This window comes from Dendrobates tinctorius, unplaced genomic scaffold (genome assembly GCF_039654945.1).
Source record: "Dendrobates tinctorius isolate UK_male_01 unplaced genomic scaffold, ASM3965494v1 ptg000064l, whole genome shotgun sequence".
Taxonomy (NCBI): Eukaryota; Metazoa; Chordata; class Amphibia; order Anura; family Dendrobatidae; genus Dendrobates; species Dendrobates tinctorius.
In genome coordinates this window covers 67320727-67344446 of record NW_027361732.1, presented here as the reverse complement: position 1 = coordinate 67344446, position 23720 = coordinate 67320727, and the positions used below count along the sequence as shown (strand labels likewise).

General features: G+C 46.3%; 1 protein-coding gene and 1 long non-coding RNA gene across 3 annotated transcripts in view; both read right to left on the bottom strand.

Annotated features, from left to right (window-relative positions):
• Window positions 1-23720, bottom strand: part of GPC6 (glypican 6) — a 1398086-nt gene that overhangs the window by 414580 nt on the left and 959786 nt on the right. The gene's annotated exons all lie outside the window — the stretch shown is intronic.
• Window positions 1-23720, bottom strand: part of LOC141094567 (uncharacterized) — a 140668-nt gene that overhangs the window by 42123 nt on the left and 74825 nt on the right. The window contains exons 2-3 of the long non-coding RNA XR_012233107.1: window positions 14885-15051; window positions 48-141 (exon numbers count right to left, since the gene is read on the bottom strand). This is a non-coding gene — a long non-coding RNA (uncharacterized lncRNA). The remainder of the gene's footprint in view (window positions 1-47; window positions 142-14884; window positions 15052-23720) is intronic.

Below are 23720 nucleotides of genomic sequence, written 5' to 3'. Positions count from 1 at the left end.
GTAGCATCTACTGGGGGCTTCAATTGATGCAATAGCGTTTTAATTACCTTTTCCTGTCTGGTTCATCTTTCTTGTTATGCTAGGCTCTGTTACACTATTGATCTGAACTGTTAATAGCTTTTTGTCTTGTGTCCGGATATTCTAAAAGTGATAAAGCAGAAAAACAAAAAACCCATCCATATCATATTCTACAAATATTTGAACTTTAAAACCATTTTGTTTTTTGGAAAAGAGAACAGGATAAATGAAATTCTTCAGAAAAGTGTTTAACCTTAGACAAAGAGCAAGCCAAATATTATATGGCTAGATTATCTTTCCATTTTACAAAAAATAAAAATTGATTGATGTATAAAAAAAACAAAAAAGCATTGAATACAAACTTGAAAACACTGTGCATTTTTTTCTAGGCTACTATCTACAGTGCAGCAGCCAGAGCAAAAGGATCCTATGACAATGGTTTTGCTTTTGTATTGAAAAAGATAGTTTGATAGCCAGGTAGCGAATACTTCAACACTCAAGTGATGAAGAAATTCTTGATATATGATTTTTATTTTTAATTTAATCGACCCATAAAAGACAGAAAAAAAAATGTTTCGGCTATATTAAGCCTTTATCAAGGTATATCTGAGTGTAAAATAAACAGGAAAATAAAAGGTCAATCAAAATTACATACAAAATTAAGGACACAAATGATGTATATATTTATATGAAGCTGCAAACATCATTAGTACACTTCGTAATGCATAAGGGAAACTTGGGATTCAATATGAGGGTATACTTCCTAATCAAATAATCATAAGGTACTGTTTCTTTAAGGGTAAGAGGTTATATAGGAACCCGGTATCTAGAAGTTTATAAATTACTCTCTCAGAGGCTAATTGTATATTTTTCTGTGAGGAGAGAAACAAAAGTGGGTAAGAAGAGGTCTTGTTCTAATGTAAAAGGTAGGGTGAAATGAATAACCATAGACTGGTGGACCATGAATAATTAAGTAGATTAGACAAAGCAGAGAAAAGTACATATAGGGATGAGCACCAAAAAATCCAATGCATGGAGCAGACAGAGGTTAAAAGTTAAAATTAGGGATGAGCGAACCCAAACTGTAACGTTCAGGGTTCATAGTGGACACCTTGTGTTACACCGTGTTACTATTTGGACTTGGGATGCTTAACAAAGTTTGTTGAAAGACTGAAGCACTACCGATCAACAATATTTTAAGCTGTGGGCACTTCCAGAGCCTTGCCTGTATAAACGCACGATCACGGATTGTGATGCTGCTCGAGTGAGGGACAGTGTAAAATAAATACTTTAAAAAAAATGTGTGGTCCCCTGTTTTAAATAACCAGCCAAGGCAAAGAAGACAGCTGTGAGCTGGTCTCATTATGATGGGAAGAGGCCAATATCCATGCACCTTCCAAGCCTATTAATATCAGCACCTTGCTGTCTGCAGTGCCTTTGCTGGTTATTTGAAATGGAGGAGGGGGACACTAAAAAAGCAATGATGTGGGGTTCCCCTATTAATAGGCAGTGAATGTCCATGGATATTGGCCCCATCCCAGCCTAATAAGACTAGCCCTCAGCTCCCCCAGATAGGGCAGACAACAGATGCATCAATTCTGGTCTCAGCTCTTCTCAACTTCCCTGTTGCATTGGCAATAGGGGTAATCAGATTGTGGAATTTATGTCAACAGCTGGCAATGAACTAAAGTCCACAGGTTAGTAATTCCCATCTTCTTCATCCAGTGTATGAAACCCCATTCATAGAACGAAGCTCCATAGACTGTTGCAGCAGCCACGTCTGTGAGAATTGCGCGCAAGTGACCAATGCAGCTGTCAGAACAAGGCTTCAAAGATCACTCATATGGAAGAAGCTTTATAGAGGTGCATCACAGTAAGCGGAAAGACACTCCATACTAATATGCAACAACAAAAGAAAGAACTGAGAGCCTACTCAGATCAATTTAGAGTGAACAGTGTTTTCCAAAATGTAATAAAATATCATTTTTATAAGAACATATTAAAATACATAAAATGCAAACAATATAAACAAACAAGCTAAATCACAATATTAATAGTGTATGACTGGATAAGTATATGGTTTAACCTGAATCAACAGATTATAAAAAAATTACTGAAGAGTAAACACCAAGTGGTGATTTTAAACTGTATATTCAAAAACATTAGTCAAATTTTCATATGTTTATTTTTGGAATATGTGAATGGTGACATAAAGACAGGTAAATACAAAATGGCAATGTTTCTGACATCAACCCCACAAACCCATTACCCCAATTGGCAACAAACCAGGCCAACTGGGAAGAGATGAGGCTAATAATAATAATTTTATTTCTATAGTGCCAACATATTCCGCAGCACTTTACATTATAGAGGGGACTTGTACAGACAATAGACATTACAGCATAGCAATAAACACATAGATCAAAACAGATAGCAAGAGGAATGAGGGCCCTGCTCGCAAGCTTACAATCTATAAGGGAAAAGGGGAGACACAAAAGCTGGCTAAGTGCTAGAATTGACGTATCTAACAGATGTGCCATTTCTGGGGCGGATGAGGGCTGGTCTTATTAGGCTGGGAACCGGCCAAATATCCATGGCCCTTCACACCCTATTAATATCTGCACTCAGATGTCTGCTTTGCTTTAGCTGGTTATTAAAAATAGGGGGCCCACGTCATTTTTTGAGTGGGTCCCCCACCTTCCAAACATGCATTGTGGTTCCATTTATTTATTTTTTTTACTTTTAACTTTATCCTCTGCCTTCTCCATGCACTGGTTCTTTTGGTGCTCATTCCTATATGTACTTTTCACTGCTTTGTATTTTTCATTTTATTACTCATGGTCCATCAGTCTATGGCATTGTTATTCATTTCATCCTAACTAGAGTTGAGCGAAACGGGTCGAAAAAATTCAAAAGTCGCCGACTTTTGGCAAAGTCGGGTTTCATGAAACGAAACCCGACCCTAGGATGAGGTCGGCCACGAGGTCGGCGACTTACGCGCCAAAGTCGCGTTTCAAAAGTTTGTTTTGCGCTCTTTTTCAGCCAATCAGGATCCACGGACACTGTGGGCAACGTGATGACATAGGCACGGGGCACCATCATCTTTCAGAAGGGCATGCAAGTGATTGGCTTGCTTTGGTGGGCGTCACAGGGGGTATAAAAGGGCGTGCACGCCGACCGCCATCTTACTTCTGCCGATCTTAGTATAGGGAGAGGTTGCTGCTGATTTTGTAGGGAGAGCGTTAGGCAGGGAAGAAGACAAAAAAACTGCTTCTGCTGCTAGCGATTTGGCCTGCACAACACACAAGTCACTGTGTGTGCAGTGCAAGGGGAGGCTATATTGTGGTGCATCAGTGGTGTTGGTTGTTGGGCTGCCTTTTAAGGCTTCCTGACACGCTGGCATTGCTGTTTACCCACTGCTCCGCAAACTGCTTTTTTAAAAGCAATCCAATCTCCCTTATCCTCTCGTCACTTTGGTCACAGGCAGCTGTGCCATCGAGCGTGTCACATAGCGCTCAGATATAAGTGGGCCGCACACAATCCACAAGTGTCCACTGTCCACAAGTGTACGCAGAGATTCAAAATCTCCATTATCCTCTCGTCACTTTGGTCACAGGCAGCTGTGCCATCGAGCGTGTCACATAGCGCTCAGATATCAGTGGGCCGCACACAATCCACAAGTGTCCAGTGTCCAAAAGTGTACGCAGAGATTCAAAATCTCCATTATCCTCTCGTCACTTTGGTCACAGGCAGCTGTGCCATCGAGCGTGTCACATAGCGCTCAGATATCAGTGGGCCACACACAATCCACAAGTGTCCAGTGTCCAAAAGTGTACGCAGAGATTCAAAATCTCCATTATCCTCTCGTCACTTTGGTCACAGGCAGCTGTGCCATCGAGCGTGTCACATAGCGCTCAGATATCAGTGGGCCGCATACAATCCACAAGTGTCCACTGTCCACAAGTGTACGCAGAGATTCAAAATCTCCATTATCCTCTCATCACTTTGGTCACAGGCAGCTGTGCCATCGAGCGTGTCACATAGCGCTCAGATATCAGTGGGCCGCACACAATCCACAAGTGTCCACTGTCCACAAGTGTACGCAGAGATTCGAAATCTCCATTATCCTCTCGTCACTTTGGTCACAGGCAGCTGTGCCATCGAGCGTGTCACATAGCGCTCAGATATCAGTGGGCCGCACACAATCCACAAGTGTCCACTGTCCACAAGTGTACGCAGAGATTCAAAATCTCCATTATCCTCTCGTCACTTTGGTCACAGGCAGCTGTGCCATCGAGTGTGTCACATAGCGCTCAGATATCAGTGGGCCGCACACAATCCACAAGTGTCCAGTGTCCAAAAGTGTACGCAGAGATTCAAAATCTCCATTATCCTCTCGTCACTTTGGTCACAGGCAGCTGTGCCATCGAGCGTGTCACATAGCGCTCAGATATCAGTGGGCCGCACACAATCCACAAGTGTCCAGTGTCCAAAAGTGTACGCAGAGATTCAAAATCTCCACTATCCTCTCATCACTTTGGTCACAGGCAGCTGTGCCATCGAGCGTGTCACATAGCGCTCAGATATCAGTGGGCCGCACACAATCCACAAGTGTCCAGTGTCCACAAGTGTACGCAGAGATTCAAAATCTCCATTATCCTCTCATCACTTTGGTCACAGGCAGCTGTGCCATCGAGCATGTCACATAGCGCTCAGATATCAGTGGGCCGCACACAATCCACAAGTGTCCACTGTCCACAAGTGTACGCAGAGATTCAAAATCTCCATTATCCTCTCGTCACTTTGGTCACAGGCAGCTGTGCCATCGAGCGTGTCACATAGCGCTCAGATATCAGTGGGCCGCACACAATCCACAAGTGTCCACTGTCCACAAGTGTACGCAGAGATTCAAAATCTCCATTATCCTCTCGTCACTTTGGTCACAGGCAGCTGTGCCATCGAGCGTGTCACATAGCGCTCAGATATCAGTGGGCCGCACACAATCCACAAGTGTCCAGTGTCCAAAAGTGTACGCAGAGATTCAAAATCTCCATTATCCTCTCGTCACTTTGGTCACAGGCAGCTGTGCCATCGAGCGTGTCACATAGCGCTCAGATATCAGTGGGCCGCACACAATCCACAAGTGTCCACTGTCCACAAGTGTACGCAGAGATTCAAAATCTCCATTATCCTCTCGTCACTTTGGTCACAGGCAGCTGTGCCATCGAGCGTGTCACATAGCGCTCAGATATCAGTGGGCCGCACACAATCCACAAGTGTCCAGTGTCCAAAAGTGTACGCAGGGATTCAAAATCTCCATTATCCTCTCGTCACTTTGGTCACAGGCAGCTGTGCCATCGAGCGTGTCACATAGCGCTCAGATATCAGTGGGCCGCACACAATCCACAAGTGTCCACTGTCCACAAGTGTACGCAGAGATTCAAAATCTCCATTATCCTCTCGTCACTTTGGTCACAGGCAGCTGTGCCATCGAGCGTGTCACATAGCGCTCAGATATCAGTGGGCCGCACACAATCCACAAGTGTCCAGTGTCCAAAAGTGTACGCAGAGATTCAAAATCTCCATTATCCTCTCGTCACTTTGGTCACAGGCAGCTGTGCCATCGAGCGTGTCACATAGCGCTCAGATATCAGTGGGCCGCACACAATCCACAAGTGTCCAGTGTCCAAAAGTGTACGCAGAGATTCAAAATCTCCATTATCCTCTCGTCACTTTGGTCACAGGCAGCTGTGCCATCGAGCGTGTCACATAGCGCTCAGATATCAGTGGGCCGCACACAATCCACAAGTGTCCACTGTCCACAAGTGTACGCAGAGATTCAAAATCTCCATTATCCTCTCGTCACTTTGGTCACAGGCAGCTGTGCCATCGAGCGTGTCACATAGCGCTCAGATATCAGTGGGCCGCACACAATCCACAAGTGTCCAGTGTCCAAAAGTGTACGCAGAGATTCAAAATCTCCATTATCCTCTCGTCACTTTGGTCACAGGCAGCTGTGCCATCGAGCGTGTCACATAGCGCTCAGATATCAGTGGGCCGCACATAATCCACAAGTGTCCAGTGTCCAAAAGTGTACGCAGAGATTCAAAATCTCCATTATCCTCTCGTCACTTTGGTCACAGGCAGCTGTGCCATCGAGCGTGTCACATAGCGCTCAGATATCAGTGGGCCGCACACAATCCACAAGTGTCCACTGTCCACAAGTGTACGCAGAGATTCAAAATCTCCATTATCCTCTTGTCACTTTGGTCACAGGCAGCTGTGCCATCGAGCGTGTCACATAGCGCTCAGATATCAGTGGGCCGCACACAATCCACAAGTGTCCACTGTCCACAAGTGTACGCAGAGATTCAAAATCTCCATTATCCTCTCATCACTTTGGTCACAGGCAGCTGTGCCATCGAGCGTGTCACATAGCGCTCAGATATCAGTGGGCCGCACACAATCCACAAGTGTCCACTGTCCACAAGTGTACGCAGAGATTCAAAATCTCCATTATCCTCTCGTCACTTTGGTCACAGGCAGCTGTGCCATCGAGCGTGTCACATAGCGCTCAGATATCAGTGGGCCGCACACAATCCACAAGTGTCCACTGTCCACAAGTGTACGCAGAGATTCAAAATCTCCATTTTCCTCTCGTCACTTTGGTCACAGGCAGCTGTGCCATCGAGCGTGTCACATAGCGCTCAGATATCAGTGGGCCGCACACAATCCACAAGTGTCCACTGTCCACAAGTGTACGCAGAGATTCAAAATCTCCATTATCCTCTCATCACTTTGGTCACAGGCAGCTGTGCCATCGAGCGTGTCACATAGCGCTCAGATATCAGTGGGCCGCACACAATCCACAAGTGTCCAGTGTCCACAAGTGTACGCAGAGATTCAAAATCTCCATTATCCTCTCGTCACTTTGGTCACAGGCAGCTGTGCCATCGAGCGTGTCACATAGCGCTCAGATATCAGTGGGCCCCACACAATCCACAAGTGTCCACTGTCCACAAGTGTACGCAGAGATTCAAAATCTCCATTATCCTCTCGTCACTTTGGTCACAGGCAGCTGTGCCATCGAGCGTGTCACATAGCGCTCAGATATCAGTGGGCCGCACACAATCCACAAGTGTCCACTGTCCACAAGTGTGTGCAGAAATTCTAAAACTCCCCTGTCCTATAGACACCTTGTACCTTGTTTTACATTACTATATAGTTTGTTGGATTTTGTCTACATTTCTACCAAAAATGAGGAAGGCTGGTGGAAGAGGCCGTGGAATTGGGCGGGGGTTGGCAGCTGGTAATGATGGTGTTGGTGGTGGATCTGATGGTAGTGGCAAGAGCAAAATAGGACCGAATGCAGGAGGTGCTGACCCTGCGTCATCGTCTGGCTACATAAGGCCTCGAACGCTTAGTTTTCTAGGAGTTGGCAAACCGCTTTTAAAGGCAGAGCATCAGGAAAAAGTTTTGTCTTACATTGCTGACTCAGCCTCCAGCTCTATCGCCTCCTCTTCTTCAGTTGTAAAAAGTAAAAGCACTGAGTCGTCATTGGAGGCTCATGTTCATGAACCACACCTTTCCTTGTGTCCTTCACCCCAACCAAGATTGAAGGATGACGCAGGCCATACTACTGATTACTCCATGGAGCTGTTTTCACATACCATGCCTGGATTATCAAGTCAAATGGTGAATTACCCAGGCCAAGATGAATCTGACATGGAGTGCACTGATGCACAGCCGCTGATGGATGATTCTGCTGGTACATTCACTCAGAGCACTACATTGTCCTCGCAGTGTACAGAGCCAGATTTTGACCCTGATGAGACTCAGGTGCCCCTTCCCGCACACTATACCACCATACACGGTGACACAGAGAAAGGTGCACATGACATAGAAGAGGAGGTAATGGATGACCCAGTTGTTGACCCAGATTGGCATCCATTGGGGGAAGAGGGTGCTGCTTCCAATAGCTCAGATGAGGAGCATCCACAGCAGACATCGACATCGCAACAGCTGTTATCTGGCAGGCCCGGAGCACTCCAAAGACAGGTTCCAAACATCAAAAGAGTTGCTGGACAGCTTGTCCAGAGGGTCAAAAGATCACAGCGTGCTAGGCCGCAAAATGTCTGCCAAAGTAGGAAGAGTGCAGTGTGGCAGTTTTTTGAACAAAATCCTCATGATCAGGCCAAGGTTATCTGTAAGAAGTGCGCAAAGACCTTTAGCCGAGGGAAAAATCTGAAAAATTTGAATACCAGTTGCATGCTTAGACATTTAACCAGCATGCACTTGCAAGCGTGGACACAACACCAAACCTCAAGTGCCACATGTGCAACTGATCACAACGAAGGTAGTCAGCAACGCTACATTGTTTCCCCCACTGTAAGCCCACCGGTTAGCACAGCAGCAAATGTTGAGGTGTCGTTGCAAGGCCACAGCAGTCAGGGAATCCCACTGTTATATCAACGAAAGACTGATTCTAGGCCATCAGAAAGAACACCAACTCCATCACCATCATCAACCCTCTCTCAGTCCGCCCTGTCCACCGCTACTTCCACCATATGCAGCTCTCAAGTCCAGCTCACCCTCCCAGACACTATGAGTAGGTCAAGAAAGTACTCAGTCTCTCATCCGCGTACACTGGGTTTGAACGCCCACATTGCCAAACTAATCTCGTTTGAGATGATGCCCTTTCGGTTGGTGGAAAGCACAGCTTTCCGCGAACTCATGGCCTATGCAGTACCACGCTATGACCTACCCAGTCGCCACTTCTTCTCTCACAAAGCCATCCCAGCCCTCCACCATCATGTGAAAGACCGCATTGTCCATGCACTCAAGCAGTTATTGAGCGGAAAGGTGCACCTCACAACTGATGCATGGTCCAGTCGGCATGGCCAGGGCCGTTACGTGTCCATCACTGCGCACTGGGTTAATGTGGTGGATGCAGGGTCCACAGGGGACAGCGGTGGTGGGACAGTGCTGCCTAGCCCACGGTATAGGAAACAGTTGGCTGTAGGCGTTCGACCCTCCTCCTCCTCCTCCAGAAGCGACAGCTCGTCCACAGAGCGCAGTCGTACGAGCACTCCATCTGCAGCTGCCACTGTTGCACACGATGTGTCCCCCTATCGAGCAGCTAGTGGAAAGCGTCAGCAGGCTGTGTTGCAGATGATGTGTTTGGGCGACAGACACACCGCCGAGGTGCTGGCCGAGTACTTGAAGCGACAAACTGAGTCATGGCTGGGCAGTGTACATCTTGAGGCAGGCAAGGTAGTTAGTGATAACGGCCGTAATTTTGTGGCAGCCATAGCCCTTTCAAAACTCAGCCACATACCTTGCTTGGCTCACACCTTGAACCTGGTGGTGCAGTGCTTCCTCAAAAATTATCCGGAGTTAACAGCCCTGCTCCAGAAGGTGCGAAGACTGTGCGCGCACATCCGCCGGTCGCCTGTACACTCCGTTCGTATGCAGAAGCTGCAGCGATTGCTCCACCTTCCCAACCACCGCCTCATTATCGACATTGCAACAAGGTGGAACTCCACCCTGCACATGGTGGAGCGGCTGTGCGAGCAGAGGCAGGCCATAATGCATTTGTGGGAGGATACACGGCCAGGCACTTTGAGAGCAGACATGGAGTTGACAGGTGTGCAGTGGTCGAAGCTGAAAGACCTTTGTAAAGTCCTTCAGTGTTTTGAGGAATGCACACGGCTGGTAAGCGCAGACGACGCCATCCTAAGCATGAGCATCCCACTTATGCGTCTGCTCATGCAAACTTTGACGCACCTTAAGGAGCAGGCGTCTGCAGCCAATGTTGATGAGGAGGAAGAGGAGGAGGGAATCCTTGATGACATTCAGCCATTGTCTGCTCAGGGACCTCTCCTGGACGAGGTGGAGGAAGAAGAGGAGGAGGAGGAGGAGGATGATGGGGATGATTACTTAGGGGAGGAGGATGCATCTCGTGGGGCAAGTGAAAATGTTGGCGTGGCAAGGTCTGGTACAGGGTTTGTGCATGACTGGAGGGATGTGGATTTGCCAGAAAGTGCTCCTCCACCCAGCACTCGCAGTGCATCATTGACACCAGGAACATTGGCCCACATGTCAGATTATGCCTTGCGGATCCTAAAAAGGGACCCCCGCATTGCCAAAATGATGAACGATGACGACTACTGGTTGGCCAGCATCCTGGATCCACGCTATAAAGGCAAATTACAAAACATCATGCCACAGGAGAACCTTGACCTAATATTGGCTAATAAACAAGCAACTCTGGTAAATCGGTTGCTTGAGGCATTCCCAGCACACAGCAGCGGTGATGGTTCTCACACGAGCCGTACGGGCCGGGGGCAGCTTGGCAGAGGTGTTCGTGGTGCACACAGCAGAAGTGGCGTTGGAGACAGGGGTTTCATGACAATGTTGTGGACTGATTTTTCAAATACCGCTCACACAACTGGTAATACTGCATCGATGGAAAGTGACAGGAGACAGCAGTTGTCAACTATGGTTACAAACTACTTTTCCTCCCATATCGATGTTCTCCCACACAGGTCATTCCCCTTTGACTATTGGGCCGCTAAACTGGACACCTGGCCTGAATTGGCCCAATATGCCTTACAGGAGCTCGCTTGCCCAGCTGCAAATGTGCTATCGGAAAGAGTCTTCAGTGCAGCTGGATCAATCCTGACAGAAAAAAGGACCCGTCTGTCAACCCAAAATGTGGATGATCTAACCTTCATTAAAATGAACCACGCATGGGTTTCCAAGGATTTTGTCCCACCTTCCCCTGATGACACATAGGGTGACAGAAAAATGGCTTGCTTTGGTCCACCTCTTCCTGGTACTTCACCTATTTCGCCTTTTGCATCAGTTGAATGTCCAACATCAACATATGCCACTTTCTAAAACTCCCTAACTGTGCTGCCTCCCCCCCCATGGCCGGGGTCACCACCTAGCGCACGACACCGTGCGAGTGCCGTTGCCCTGGACAGGTGGGTAGGCCGACTCTTGGGTGCGGGCACTGGCACAGGGTCCCTCATAGTGCAATCAAGTGTCTCTGACGGTGGTGGTGCACACCCGCCGTCAGACACACCGCTGTACTATGAGGGGCCCAGTGCCAGTACCGACGCCCACGAGTGGGCCCCCTTTGCTTGGGCAGGGCCCCAGCATTTGCAATCTTTACCTCTCCCTGCTCCTCCGCTGTGTAATCTGGGCCGTCAAATCCATACTGTGCCTGACACCGTCTGAGCCTGCCTCCTGAGACATATATTTTGAATGTGTACGCTATCCATACATGTTATCCGGGGATACGGTACCCCTTCTAACCTTTGTGCAATGACGTGCAATCCATACTGGGCCTAACACCGTCTGAGCCTGCCTCATGCTGTATAGACATATATTTTGAATGTGTACGCTATCCATACATGTTATCCAGGGATACGGTACCCTTTCTAACCTTTGTGCAATGACGTGCAATCCATACTGGGCCTAACACCGTCTGAGCCTGCCTCATGCTGTATAGACATATATTTTGAATGTGTACGCTATCCATACATGTTATCCGGGGATACGGTACCCCTTCTAACCTTTGTGCAATGACGTGCAATCCATACTGGGCCTAACACCGTCTGAGCCTGCCTCATGCTGTATAGACATATATTTTGAATGTGTACGCTATCCATACATGTTATCCGGGGATACGGTACCCCTTCTAACCTTTGTGCAATGACGTGCAATCCATACTGGGCCTAACACCGTCTGAGCCTGCCTCATGCTGTATAGACATATATTTTGAATGTGTACGCTATCCATACATGTTATCCGGGGATACGGTACCCCTTCTAACCTTTGTGCAATGACGTGCAATCCATACTGGGCCTAACACCGTCTGAGCCTGCCTCATGCTGTATAGACATATATTTTGAATGTGTACGCTATCCATAAATGTTATCCAGGGATACGGTACCCTTTCTAACCTTTGTGCAATGACGTGCAATCCATACTGGGCCTAACACCGTCTGAGCCTGCCTCATGCTGTATAGACATATATTTTGAATGTGTACGCTATCCATACATGTTATCCGGGGATACGGTACCCCTTCTAACCTTTGTGCAATGATGTGCAATCCATACTGGGCCTAACACCGTCTGAGCCTGCCTCATGCTGTATAGACATATATTTTGAATGTGTACACTATCCATACATGTTATCCGGGGATACGGTACCCCTTCTCACCTTTGTGCAATGACGTGCAATCCATACTGGGCCTAACACCGTCTGAGCCTGCCTCATGCTGTATAGACATATATTTTGAATGTGTACGCTATCCATACATGTTATCCGGGGATACGGTACCCCTTCTAACCTTTGTGCAATGACGTGCAATCCATACTGGGCCTAACACCGTCTGAGCCTGCCTCATGCTGTATAGACATATATTTTGAATGTGTACGCTATCCATACATGTTATCCGGGGATACGGTACCCCTTCTAACCTTTGTGCAATGACGTGCAATCCATACTGGGCCTAACACCGTCTGAGCCTGCCTCATGCTGTATAGACATATATTTTGAATGTGTATGCTATCCATACATGTTATCCGGGGATACGGTACCCCTTCTAACCTTTGTGCAATGACGTGCAATCCATACTGGGCCTAACACCGTCTGAGCCTGCCTCATGCTGTATAGACATATATTTTGAATGTGTACGCTATCCATACATGTTATCCGGAGATACGGTACCCCTTCTAACCTTTGTGCAATGACGTGCAATCCATACTGGGCCTAACACCATCTGAGCCTGCCTCATGCTGTATAGACATATATTTTGAATGTGTACGCTATCCATACATGTTATCCGGGGATACGGTACCCCTTCTAACCTTTGTGCAATGACGTGCAATCCATACTGGGCCTCACACCGTCTGAGCCTGCCTCATGCTGTATAGACATATATTTTGTTTGTATACGCTATCCATACATGTTATCCAGGGATACGGTACCCTTTCTAACCTTTGTGCAATCACGTGCAATCCATACTGGGCGTGAGAACGGCTGGCGAGCTGTTAAGCAAGCTACAGCACCTGTCCAGACAAGTACAGGGATTCCCTAGTGAGGAGACTTATTTGATTGTTTTCTATGTTGGGACAGCAATTTTTGGGGAGCACTATACTCTGGAGAATGATAGATGGGGCCCACCATACACTGGAACATTCCAAAGGTGGACATCAGACACTGGAGCAGCATTTACAGGGCCCATTATACACTAGAGCAGTAGAAATGGGGCACATTATGTTTGGAGCATTATTTGGGCCCATAATACAGTGGAGCTTCATCCATGGGGACCAACATATACTGTAGCATTATGTGGAGCTCATCATATACTGTTTCAAACATTATATGGGACCAATGATTTTGTATGGAGAAATAGATGGGCCTCGTCATGAGATGTAAAAAGTGAGGTATTTTTCATTGTACTATACCGCTATTTCTCTGCCGTATCGGAGCATGATGAGTTGTGGTATGTGTTAAAGGGGCGCTCTTTCGCCCAGGGCACATGAAAACCTGCAGCCAGCCCTCCCCCCCCACAAATTTAGCCAAATAACCCCCATTTTTCAGTGCGTAACTTGTATTATGAAGTTAATTAAGGTTGACAAGCTTAAGTAAGAAGAATTGATGCTTTTGGCATTCAAATGGGCACTGTAGGTGTGTTTCCTGTCCTCCTCTCACTGCCGACTTTTATTCCCCATTGACTTACATTGGGTTTCGTGTTTCGGGACGACCCCGACTTTTCCCTATAATCGGACGATCTTGCTCGACCCGACTTTTGGAAAAGTCGGGTTTCACGAAACGAAACGCGACCCTAAAAAAGCAAAAGTCGCTCAACTCTAATCCTAACATTAACATCAGAACCAGACCTCTCTTCACATAAAATCATAAAATATCCAATATAGTTATTCATCAGCTTCTTGAAACCGAATACCTATATGACTTCTTACATACCTTTAAAAAAACAGTACCATTTGATTGGGAAGTGTACCCTCATATTGAATCCACGGATGCCCTTAAGCATTATTTTATGTGCCAATGATGTTTGCTGCTTTATATATTTTCAGGGCTGCCACCAAGAGTTTTAGGGCCCCATACTGGCAAAATTTTCAGGCCCACTTGAGACTCCGCCTAGGCTCCACCTCCACCCCTGGAACCTACCACAGTTCACTGACCACTCTAGGAAAAACTCCACTACTCCACACCAGATCACATACATAGCCATCAGCTATTGCATTGGCCAAAATATTTTTTAAGCTGCCACCACAACAAGGTAGACTCTTTCGGCTAGGTCATACTCCTCTCTAATCTATTAGACATTTGTTAAAATATCTTATAATCTTTTTAGGTATATTTTTATTTATGTGGATGAGTCACATACATTTTTTTTAAATGAACAATAATACCATATACAAGGTAAAAATACACAGTAGTGACTGAATAATACCACATACTGGTGAAAAATACAGTCACACCATGACCAGATCACATATTACCAACACATAGTGACTTAATGCTACAGTACTGCTAATCAATAAAAATACACAATACTATTATTAAGTGCCATTATGCACAAGAGCTCTCACCATAGTATACAGTGTAAAGTGTCAATGTGCAGGTAATACAGGGATCACTGGTGACATTATACACATTTATATATTGTCAGTGTATAGGTAGAACTGTGTGTGCACCTATAATGAGGCAAGTTGAGCATGTTGCTTCAGATGGCAGGCAACTGCTGTGCAGAGAGGGTGGCAAGTGTTACAGCAGCTATTGCCTCCTGCCACCTGACCACTTGCTACTTTAGTAGTACTGCACCTTTAAATTCTGCATCTAGGACGCCTCGACGTCTTATCAGGCAGCGGCTGGTGAGGAGGATTCCTGGTCTCCATCTCTTCCCTGCAGCCAGGACATGTGCGGTGCTGGCTCTGCCTCCTGCTCTGCTACCTTCAGGGCCTCTCTCCTCCTGCTACACACAGCAGCTTCTGGACGGGAAATAATGGTAAGATTCAAATAGCATCTAATAGTCTGTGTACAGTGAGGGAAGGTGGTGTGTTATTAAGGTGTGTTACTGTGTGGTGACAGGTGTCCATGTGTGCATTACTGTGCTCTGTGGTGGGCTGGGTGAGGGGTCTGCTAACATGTATAGAATGAGGTGATGGTGTATGTTACCTTGTATATTATAAGGGGCTGGGGTCTACAACACTGTGTGTGGGGGTGTGAGACTGTACTGTTATGGCCGGAGGAATCCTACTCTGTACTGTGCTTTGTGGTGTGATGGGCTGGGGGCAGGGTCGATCTGGCCTGGCGGGGTATAAGGGAAATCCCTGGTGGGCCCTTGGCAGTGGAAAGAGGAGGAGAGGAGAAAAAGGAAAAAAGTCTGCGTGGGCCCTTTAAAAGCGCAGACAGAGAAGCAGGGCGAGCGTACGCAGCATTCATTACCTGAACCGCGGCATCACACGTCCCGTGTCTGTCACTTGAGTGCCCGTCATCACGGGCTTATGATGTCAGTGCCATGTGCCACATGCGACGGGGCACATCAGCCACCGGCTTCTGCTAGGTTGGGGGTCATTTTACTATGTGCACGCCTGCAGAGTGGAGGAGGAGGACGCTGGGAGCGCAGGAAGGTAAGAGGAATCTTTTTCTCTCACTATCTCTCTCTCCATGCCAGGATAATGAGCCAGGATAGATATATGGGGGAGGAAAAATGGGCCAGGATGGATATAAGGGGAGCAGTGTTACGGCTGGGCCACAGATGCGGCCCAGTCAACGCCTCCACATCGCTAGACCACGACGACATGGGGCGAGCATCCCAGGTGGGGACCGAATGTGGACCCATTGTACCACATAGGGTAACCTGGACCTACCCAGACTAGGGAAGGGCAGCGAGCAGGGTCTGTGTCTGCTGAGCATGTGAACAGGATGGCGACAAGCAAAACTAGACAACACCACACAACTTCAGGTATGAAGAAACATAAAGTTTATTTAAAGGAATTCACAGTACATAAATGGAACATAACGATGCCAGGCTCCCGATTCCACACATCAGGGAAGGGTACATGTCTCAGGTTAACAGACGAAGGCAGTAGGACATCACGGGTTGATGCAGTCCAGGGTTATCTAGCACGGGCATACTAGGACAGCCTCTCTCTCAGGCCTCAGGCATATCACATGCTCAGCAGAACATCAGACACTGACCTCGGACAGTCGTCAGACAGGGGGTGATGCAATCCGGGGTCATCTGGCACTGGCATACTAGGTGGAAAATCGGGACACAGGCAGGACATCGGAACACTGGCAGGGCATCAGAACATAGGCAGGACATCAGGGACCCGGCAAGACGTCAGGACCCTAGCAAGATGTCAGGGACCCAGGCAAAACATCATGGACACCGGCAGGATGTCAGGGACACCGGCAGGACGTCAGGGATCCCGGCAAAACATAAGGGACACTGGCAAGACATCAGGGACACTGGCAAGACAGCAGGACATCAGGACACAGGCTGGACATCAGGACACAGGCTGGACATCAGGACAATAGGACACAGGATGGACATCAGGACACAGCCTGGACATCAGGACATCAGGAACATCAGGTCATCAGGAAACTGGCTGGACATCAGGATACAGGACACAGGCTGGATATCAGGACACAGGCTGGACATCAGGACATGGGCTGGATATCAGGTCATCAGGACACAGGCTGGACATTAGGACATCAGGACACAGGCTGGACATCAGGATACAGGACACAGGCTGAACAGCAGGACATCAGGACACTGGCTGAACATCAGGACATCAGACAGCGGTTGCCAGATTCCAGACATTGGACACGATCTCAAGGCACCAGGCAGAGGTCGTCAGGTTACAAACTACAGATTTCAGGCTATGGGCATCAGACCTAGGAAGGATCTCAAGCGGGATGGCGCAAGCCCGCCAGGTTGGACCGGGGCTGTACAGAGTTAGCTCCACATAGCAGTCTGAGCACAGCATAGTAATCGCTCAGCAAAAACACCAGACTCCATCTTTAAAAGACAAACCCAGATTAGTTCACAGTCACTGGGTACAGGGTTCTGGACACAGAGGGACTTCAGGAACATAACAGAGAACACAGTTCATACAGGTTCCGGTACAAGGACAAATAAAGGATCAAGAGTTCAGACCTGATAATGCAGCCCTCAGGGAGGCGGGAAACAAAACAGAAATGGGCCTGGATATGCAGCCTCCAGGAAGGGAAGATCTGGGTACTCAGCCCCCAGAGCAGGCGGAAAACCAGTCATCAGCTTTACTTGAAGTGAACACACACAGAACAGGAGCTGAACACTAAAAACACATCGCAAGACTTAGAAACTTAATACAAAGCTCTGGCAATGCCAAACAGGCAAGAGTAACTTTATATAGGAGCTGCCCCTCAGCAATAGGCTGGGGAAAGCAACTCAGGTGCACACACTAACCCTATTAAAAGCAGGGAAGGTGTGGCTGCATGCACCCTAAGCACAAACAAAAACCATTACAGCACAGTCAGCACAGGAACTGAGGCTTAGGGCACCTGGCAATGGCTGCAAGCCTGAACACACATGGAAAGTCATGCACCAGCTGCAGAGGACATTGCAACCCGTGGATAGCTTCCTCAGCAGCAGTCAGTGACCGCACACATGGATGGTCAAGCAGCAGAGCAAAGACATTACAACACTTGTACAGCTATGCAGCGGAGCAGGGAACTGAGGCGCATCAATAAAGGTAACTGGCAACAGTATCCCTGCTAGTTAGGGGGAGAGGAGCAAAGGGTTAAAGCAGAGACATGCAGAGTAATGCCAGAGAAACAAGGTACAAACCCACCGGCGTTACAGGTGGCAGGATGGATAAATGGGAGGCAGGAAAAAGGACCAGGATGGATGTAAGGGGGGCAGCAGGATGGATATATGGGAGTAGGAAAAAAGGACCAGGATGGATATAAGGGGGCGGCAGGATGCATATATGGGGGGCAGGAAAAAAGGATCAGGTTGGATATAAGGGGGGGTGACAGGATGGCTATATGGGGGAAGGAAAAAAGGACCAGGTTGGATATAAGGGGGGGGTGACAGGATGGTTATATGGGGGCAGGAAAAAAGGACCAAGATGGATATATGGAGGGCAGGAAAAAAATACCAGGATGGATATAAAGCGGGAGGTAGGATAGATATATGAGGGGCAGGAAAAAAGGACCAAGATGGATATAACGCAGGCAGCAGGATGGATTTATTGGGGGCAGGACAAAGGACCAGGATGGATACATATAGGTTACAGGGAGCCAGGATGGATGCATATGGGAAGGCCAGGATATACTGTATATATGAGGGACAGGACAAAGGACCAGGATATGTATATATGGGGGACAGGATGGATATATTGTAGAGCCAGGATGTGTATATATGGGGGGCCAGGATGTAGATATATGGGGGAGCCAGTATGCAAATATATGGGGAGCCAGGATGGCTGTAGGTAGAGTCAGGATGTATATATATGGGGGTCCAGAATGGATATATAAGGGGGCAAGGACGATATATGGGGGGAACAAGGATGGATATATATGGGGAGCCAGGATGGATATATATGTGATGGAGCCAGAATGCATATATATGGGGTCCAGGATCGATATATGGTAGAGCCAAGATGCATATATATGGGGGGCCAGGATCGATATATGGGAGTAGGACAAGGGACCAGGATGCATATATATGCATATATATGGGGGAGCCAGGATGCATATATAAGTGGGACCAGGATGGATTTATGGGGGGAGGCCAGGAAAATGGACCAGGTTAGATATATGGGGGTCCAGGAGAGATATATGGGGGGCAGGCAAGACAAGGAACATATGGGGGCCAGTATGGATAGCTGGGGGGCAGGATGGATATCTGGGGGCCAGGTTGCACAAGGGACATAGGGAGCCAGGCTGGGGCATATTATAAAATAAAGGGGGCCAGGCTGGGTGAGATTATTAAATAAAGGGGGCCAAGATGAAGGACTTAATTACTGTTTGGGGGCCAGAATGAGGAACATGCTATATTAGTTTATGGTGACAAATGGGGAGCATAATTTCTTTAGGGTCCAATTAGGGACATTATTACTACTGTAATATAATTTACTTTCTAGGAAGCTATTTTCCATGGTCCATGGAGGGAAGAAAAGGGGGTCCTGTTACTGTGCAGGGCGGAACTGCATCTCTTTTTTTCTTCATCTGACGTAGTGTACAAGTCAGGGAAAAAGTGGGGAAACTGCTCTGGAAGCGATCGGCTATTGATGACTCTGTGTTATTTTTTGCAGAGATGAGTCCTGGCTGGAAGAAGTGATGGCGGTCTGTGCTGGCTGAAGAAGAAAAGCAAAGAAGGACTTCGACTAAAGACATCACCGGTGAGTCAGTGTGTTACATGTACATGCACACTATACACTATAGACTGTGTACAGAGTTCCTGTGCATAATGTCATTGGTGATCACTAGAGATGATCGACTTTGCCTATTTTAGGGTCGAGTCGGGTTTCATGAAACCCGACTTTCTCAAAAGTCGAGTAGAACGAAATCGGCCGACTATCATGAAAAGTCGAAGGTCTGACTGAAACACGAAACCCAATGCAAGTCAATGGGGAAGCAAAGTCGGCAGGGAGTGGAGGACAGTAAACACACCTACATGCCAGACCGCTTTTTTAAAGTGCGCAAAATCTCTCTCTCTCTCCCCGGACGCTGCACATGTCATCTCATTGCCCACAGTGTACATCCTTGCTCAGTGGCTGAAAAAAGTCATGTGCAAGCATTCTTGGAAATCCCACTTTGGCGCTCGTTTTGCAGACCGCATGGCCGACTTCACGCTATGGTCGGGTTTCAGTAGGCGAAACCCGACTTTGCCATAAGTCGGCGACTTATGAATCTGGCTGACCTGTTTCGCTCAACTCTAGTGATCACTGTATTACACTGACACTATATACAGAGCTCCTATATATGTCACTGGTGATCACTGTATTACCTGCACACTATACATTAAATACAAAGCTCCTGTGTATAACTTCACTGGTGATCACTGTATTACCTGTACACTGACACTATATACAGAGCTCATGTATAAAAGTCACTGGTGATCCCTGTATTACCTGTACACTGACACTATATACAGAGCTTCTGTGTATAATGTCACCATTGACCGCTATATTACCTGTATACTAACACTATATATAGAGGACCTGTGTATAATGTCACTGATGATCACGGTGTTACCAGCACACTATACACTATATACAAAGCTCCTGTGTATAATGTCACTTGGGATCACTGTATTATCTGTACACAATGCACTATATACAGAGCTCCTGTGTATAAGGTCACTGCTGAACACTGTATTACCTGTACACTGACACTATATATAGAGCTTCTGTGTTTAATGTCACCAGTGACCACTCTATTACCTGTATACTGACACTATATATAGAGCACCTGTGTATAATGTCACTGGTGATCACTGTATTACCTGCACACTATACACTATATACAGAGCTCCTGTGTATAATGTTATTGGTGATCACTGTATTACCTGTATATTGACACTATATACAGAGCTCCTGTGTATAATGTCAATGGTGATCACTGTATTACCTATACCTGGCTACGTCGATGGTGCCGTCAGCAAGATTTTGGATGTCTGTATCACGGAGTGAATTACCTATACGATGGACTACTTGCTAGAGATGGGGTGCACCTTACGAAGACTGGAAAACATGTATTTGGAAGTCGCCTTGCTACACTCATCAGAAGAGCTTTAAACTAGAACAATGTGGGAATGGAAGCAAAAGGCCAGAAAAAGCAATACACCAGACAAATGCTTTTGAGAACTCTGCAACTTGAAGTGGAAAGGAACCACAAAGACAAAAGAATCTAAATAATAAAAATATTGGTGAAAGAGAAGCCAATCACAAACTAAAATGTTTCTATACTAATGCACAAAGCATGGGCAACAAACAAGGAGAATTGGAACTACTAACGCAGGAAAAGAAATATGATGTCATTGGAATCACTGAAACTTGGTGAGACAATACACATGATTGGAATACAAGGCTAGAAGGATACAACTTATTTGCAAGAAACAGACTTGATAAGCGAGGAGGAGGTGTTGCATTGTATGTTAGAAATGCGTATGTCTGCACAGAGATTGAAGCTTCAGAGACTGGGAGTTCTGTGGAAACTGTTTGGGTAAGAATACAAGGACAGAACGATGGAAAGGACACCATTATAGGCATTTACTACAGACCGCCTGTGCAGGCTGAAGATATGGATGAACTCTATGCATCAAATGGCCAAGTTCTCCAAAAAATATGACATAGTTGTCATGGGAGATTTCAACTATCCAGACATTTGTTGGGAATCTCTCTCAGGCAAAACTATCAGGTTAAGGAAATTCTTATCTTCCCTTGCTGACAACTTTATCTTCCAAAAGGTAGGGGAGAAAACAAGGGGATCTGCTACCTTGGATCTAATCCTCATAAACAGGGAGGAAATTGTAGAGGAGGTAAAAGTGGCTGGGACCCTAGGAGGTTGCGACCATGCTATTTTAGAATTTTGGATAACTAAAGGAGGAAGACCTGTCAAGACTCAGACATCAAGGTTACATTTCAGAAAGGCAGATTTTAAGTTACTCAGAAAGAGAATTGGAGGGATCCAATGGCTGGATATCCTTAACCCCTTCACTACCAAAGGTGGTTTGCACGTTAACTCCCGGGCCAATTTTTACAATTCTGACCACTGTCCCTTTATGAGGTAATAACTCTGAAACGCTTCCATGGATCCCGGTGATTTTGACACTGTTTTCTACTGACATATTGTACTTCATGTTAGTGGTAAAATTTCATTCAAATAACTTTTAACAATTTTCCAACTTTGAATTTTTATGCCCTTAAATCACAGAGATACGGCACACAAAAAACTTAATAAATAACATTTCCCACATGTTTACTTTACATCAGCCCTAACCCTAGTCCTAACCCTAACCCTAGACCTAACCCTATCCCTAATGGGAAAATGGAAATAAATACATTTTCTTTTAATTTTATTATTTTTCCCTAACTAAGGGGATGATAATGGGGGGTTTGATTTACTATTTATGGCGGTTTTTATTTTTGGCAGCTGTCACACGCTAAAAGACACTTTTTATTGTAAAAATAGTTTTTACATCACCACATATTGAGAGCTATAATTTTTCCATATTTTGATCCACCGAGTCATGTGAGGTCTTATTTTTTGCGGGATGAGTTGACGTTTTTATTGGTATCATTTTTGGGCACGTGACATCTTTTGATCACTTTTTATTCTGATTTTTGGGACACAGAATGAACAAAATCCAGCGTTTCTTGAATTTCTTTTGGGGATGCGTTTACACCATTCCGCGTGCGGTAAAATTGATAAAGCGGTTTTATTCTTCGGGTCAGTACGTTTACAGCGATACCTCATTTAGGTTTTTTGGTGCTTTTATGCAATGAAAACAATTTTATATAAAAAATAATTATTTTTGCATTGCTTTATTCTGCGAGCTATAACTTTTTTATTTTTTTGCTGATGATGCTGTATGGTGGCTCGTTTTTTGCGGGACAAGATGATGTTTTCAGCGGTACCATGGATATTTATATGCATCTTTTTGATCGCGCATTATTTAACTTTTTGTTCGGCGGTATGATAATAAATCATTATTTTTTGCTTTGTTTTTTATTTTTATTTTTTAAGGGGTTTGCCAAAGGGGTTAACTAATGGGACAGTTTTATAGGGTGGGTCATTATGGATGCGGCGATACCAAATATGTGTACTTTTATTGTTTTTTTTTTTATTTCCAAAAAATAAATTTATTAGGGAAAATTTTTTTTTATCTAGCGATTTTTTTAAAATTATTTTTACACTTTTCTTTTTATTAACTTTATTGCATTGTCCCAGGGGGGACATAACTGTCCTGTGACAGATTGCTGATCTGTCACATCACAGATCACTGTGGCAGATTAGCGATCTGTCACAGGCATAGATGCAGACTTCCTCATACCTGCGCTTTGCAGGCACTGAGGAAGTCAGCTCCCTGCAGGCCCCTGAAGGTCCCTGAAGGTCCCTGTCGCCATCTTGGATCTGAGGACCTGCAGGGAAAGAGCCCCCCGCAGCAGCGCTGAACATTGCGCTGCACATTGCGCTGCAGATTGCGCTGCTGTGGGGGGCTCAGGGAAGCACAGAGGGAGCCCCCTCCCTGCCGATGCTTCCATTTAACCCCCGGTACACCGTGATCGTGTTTGATCATGGTGTGCAAGGGGTTAACGTGTCGGTGGTGGTCCATGTTGGGTGTCAGCTGTGATAATCAGCTGACACCCAGCCGCGATCAGCGGCGCTCACCACGTGGGCGCCGCTGATCGCTATGATGTAATATTCCGTCCATGGGACTTAGGGCCCTGGTCACATGGACGGAATATTACGTCCAATGTAGGAAAGGGTTAAAAACACATGTGACATGCACAATGTGAACAAGTCGGTAAGACAACGTTCACACCACCCACTAACTGAGACACAACACGAAAACAGATTTGCAAAAATACTCTGCAGTAAAATATATGACAGTAATCAGCAAGTGCTGGATAACAAATACAGGGTATTTAGTCGATAC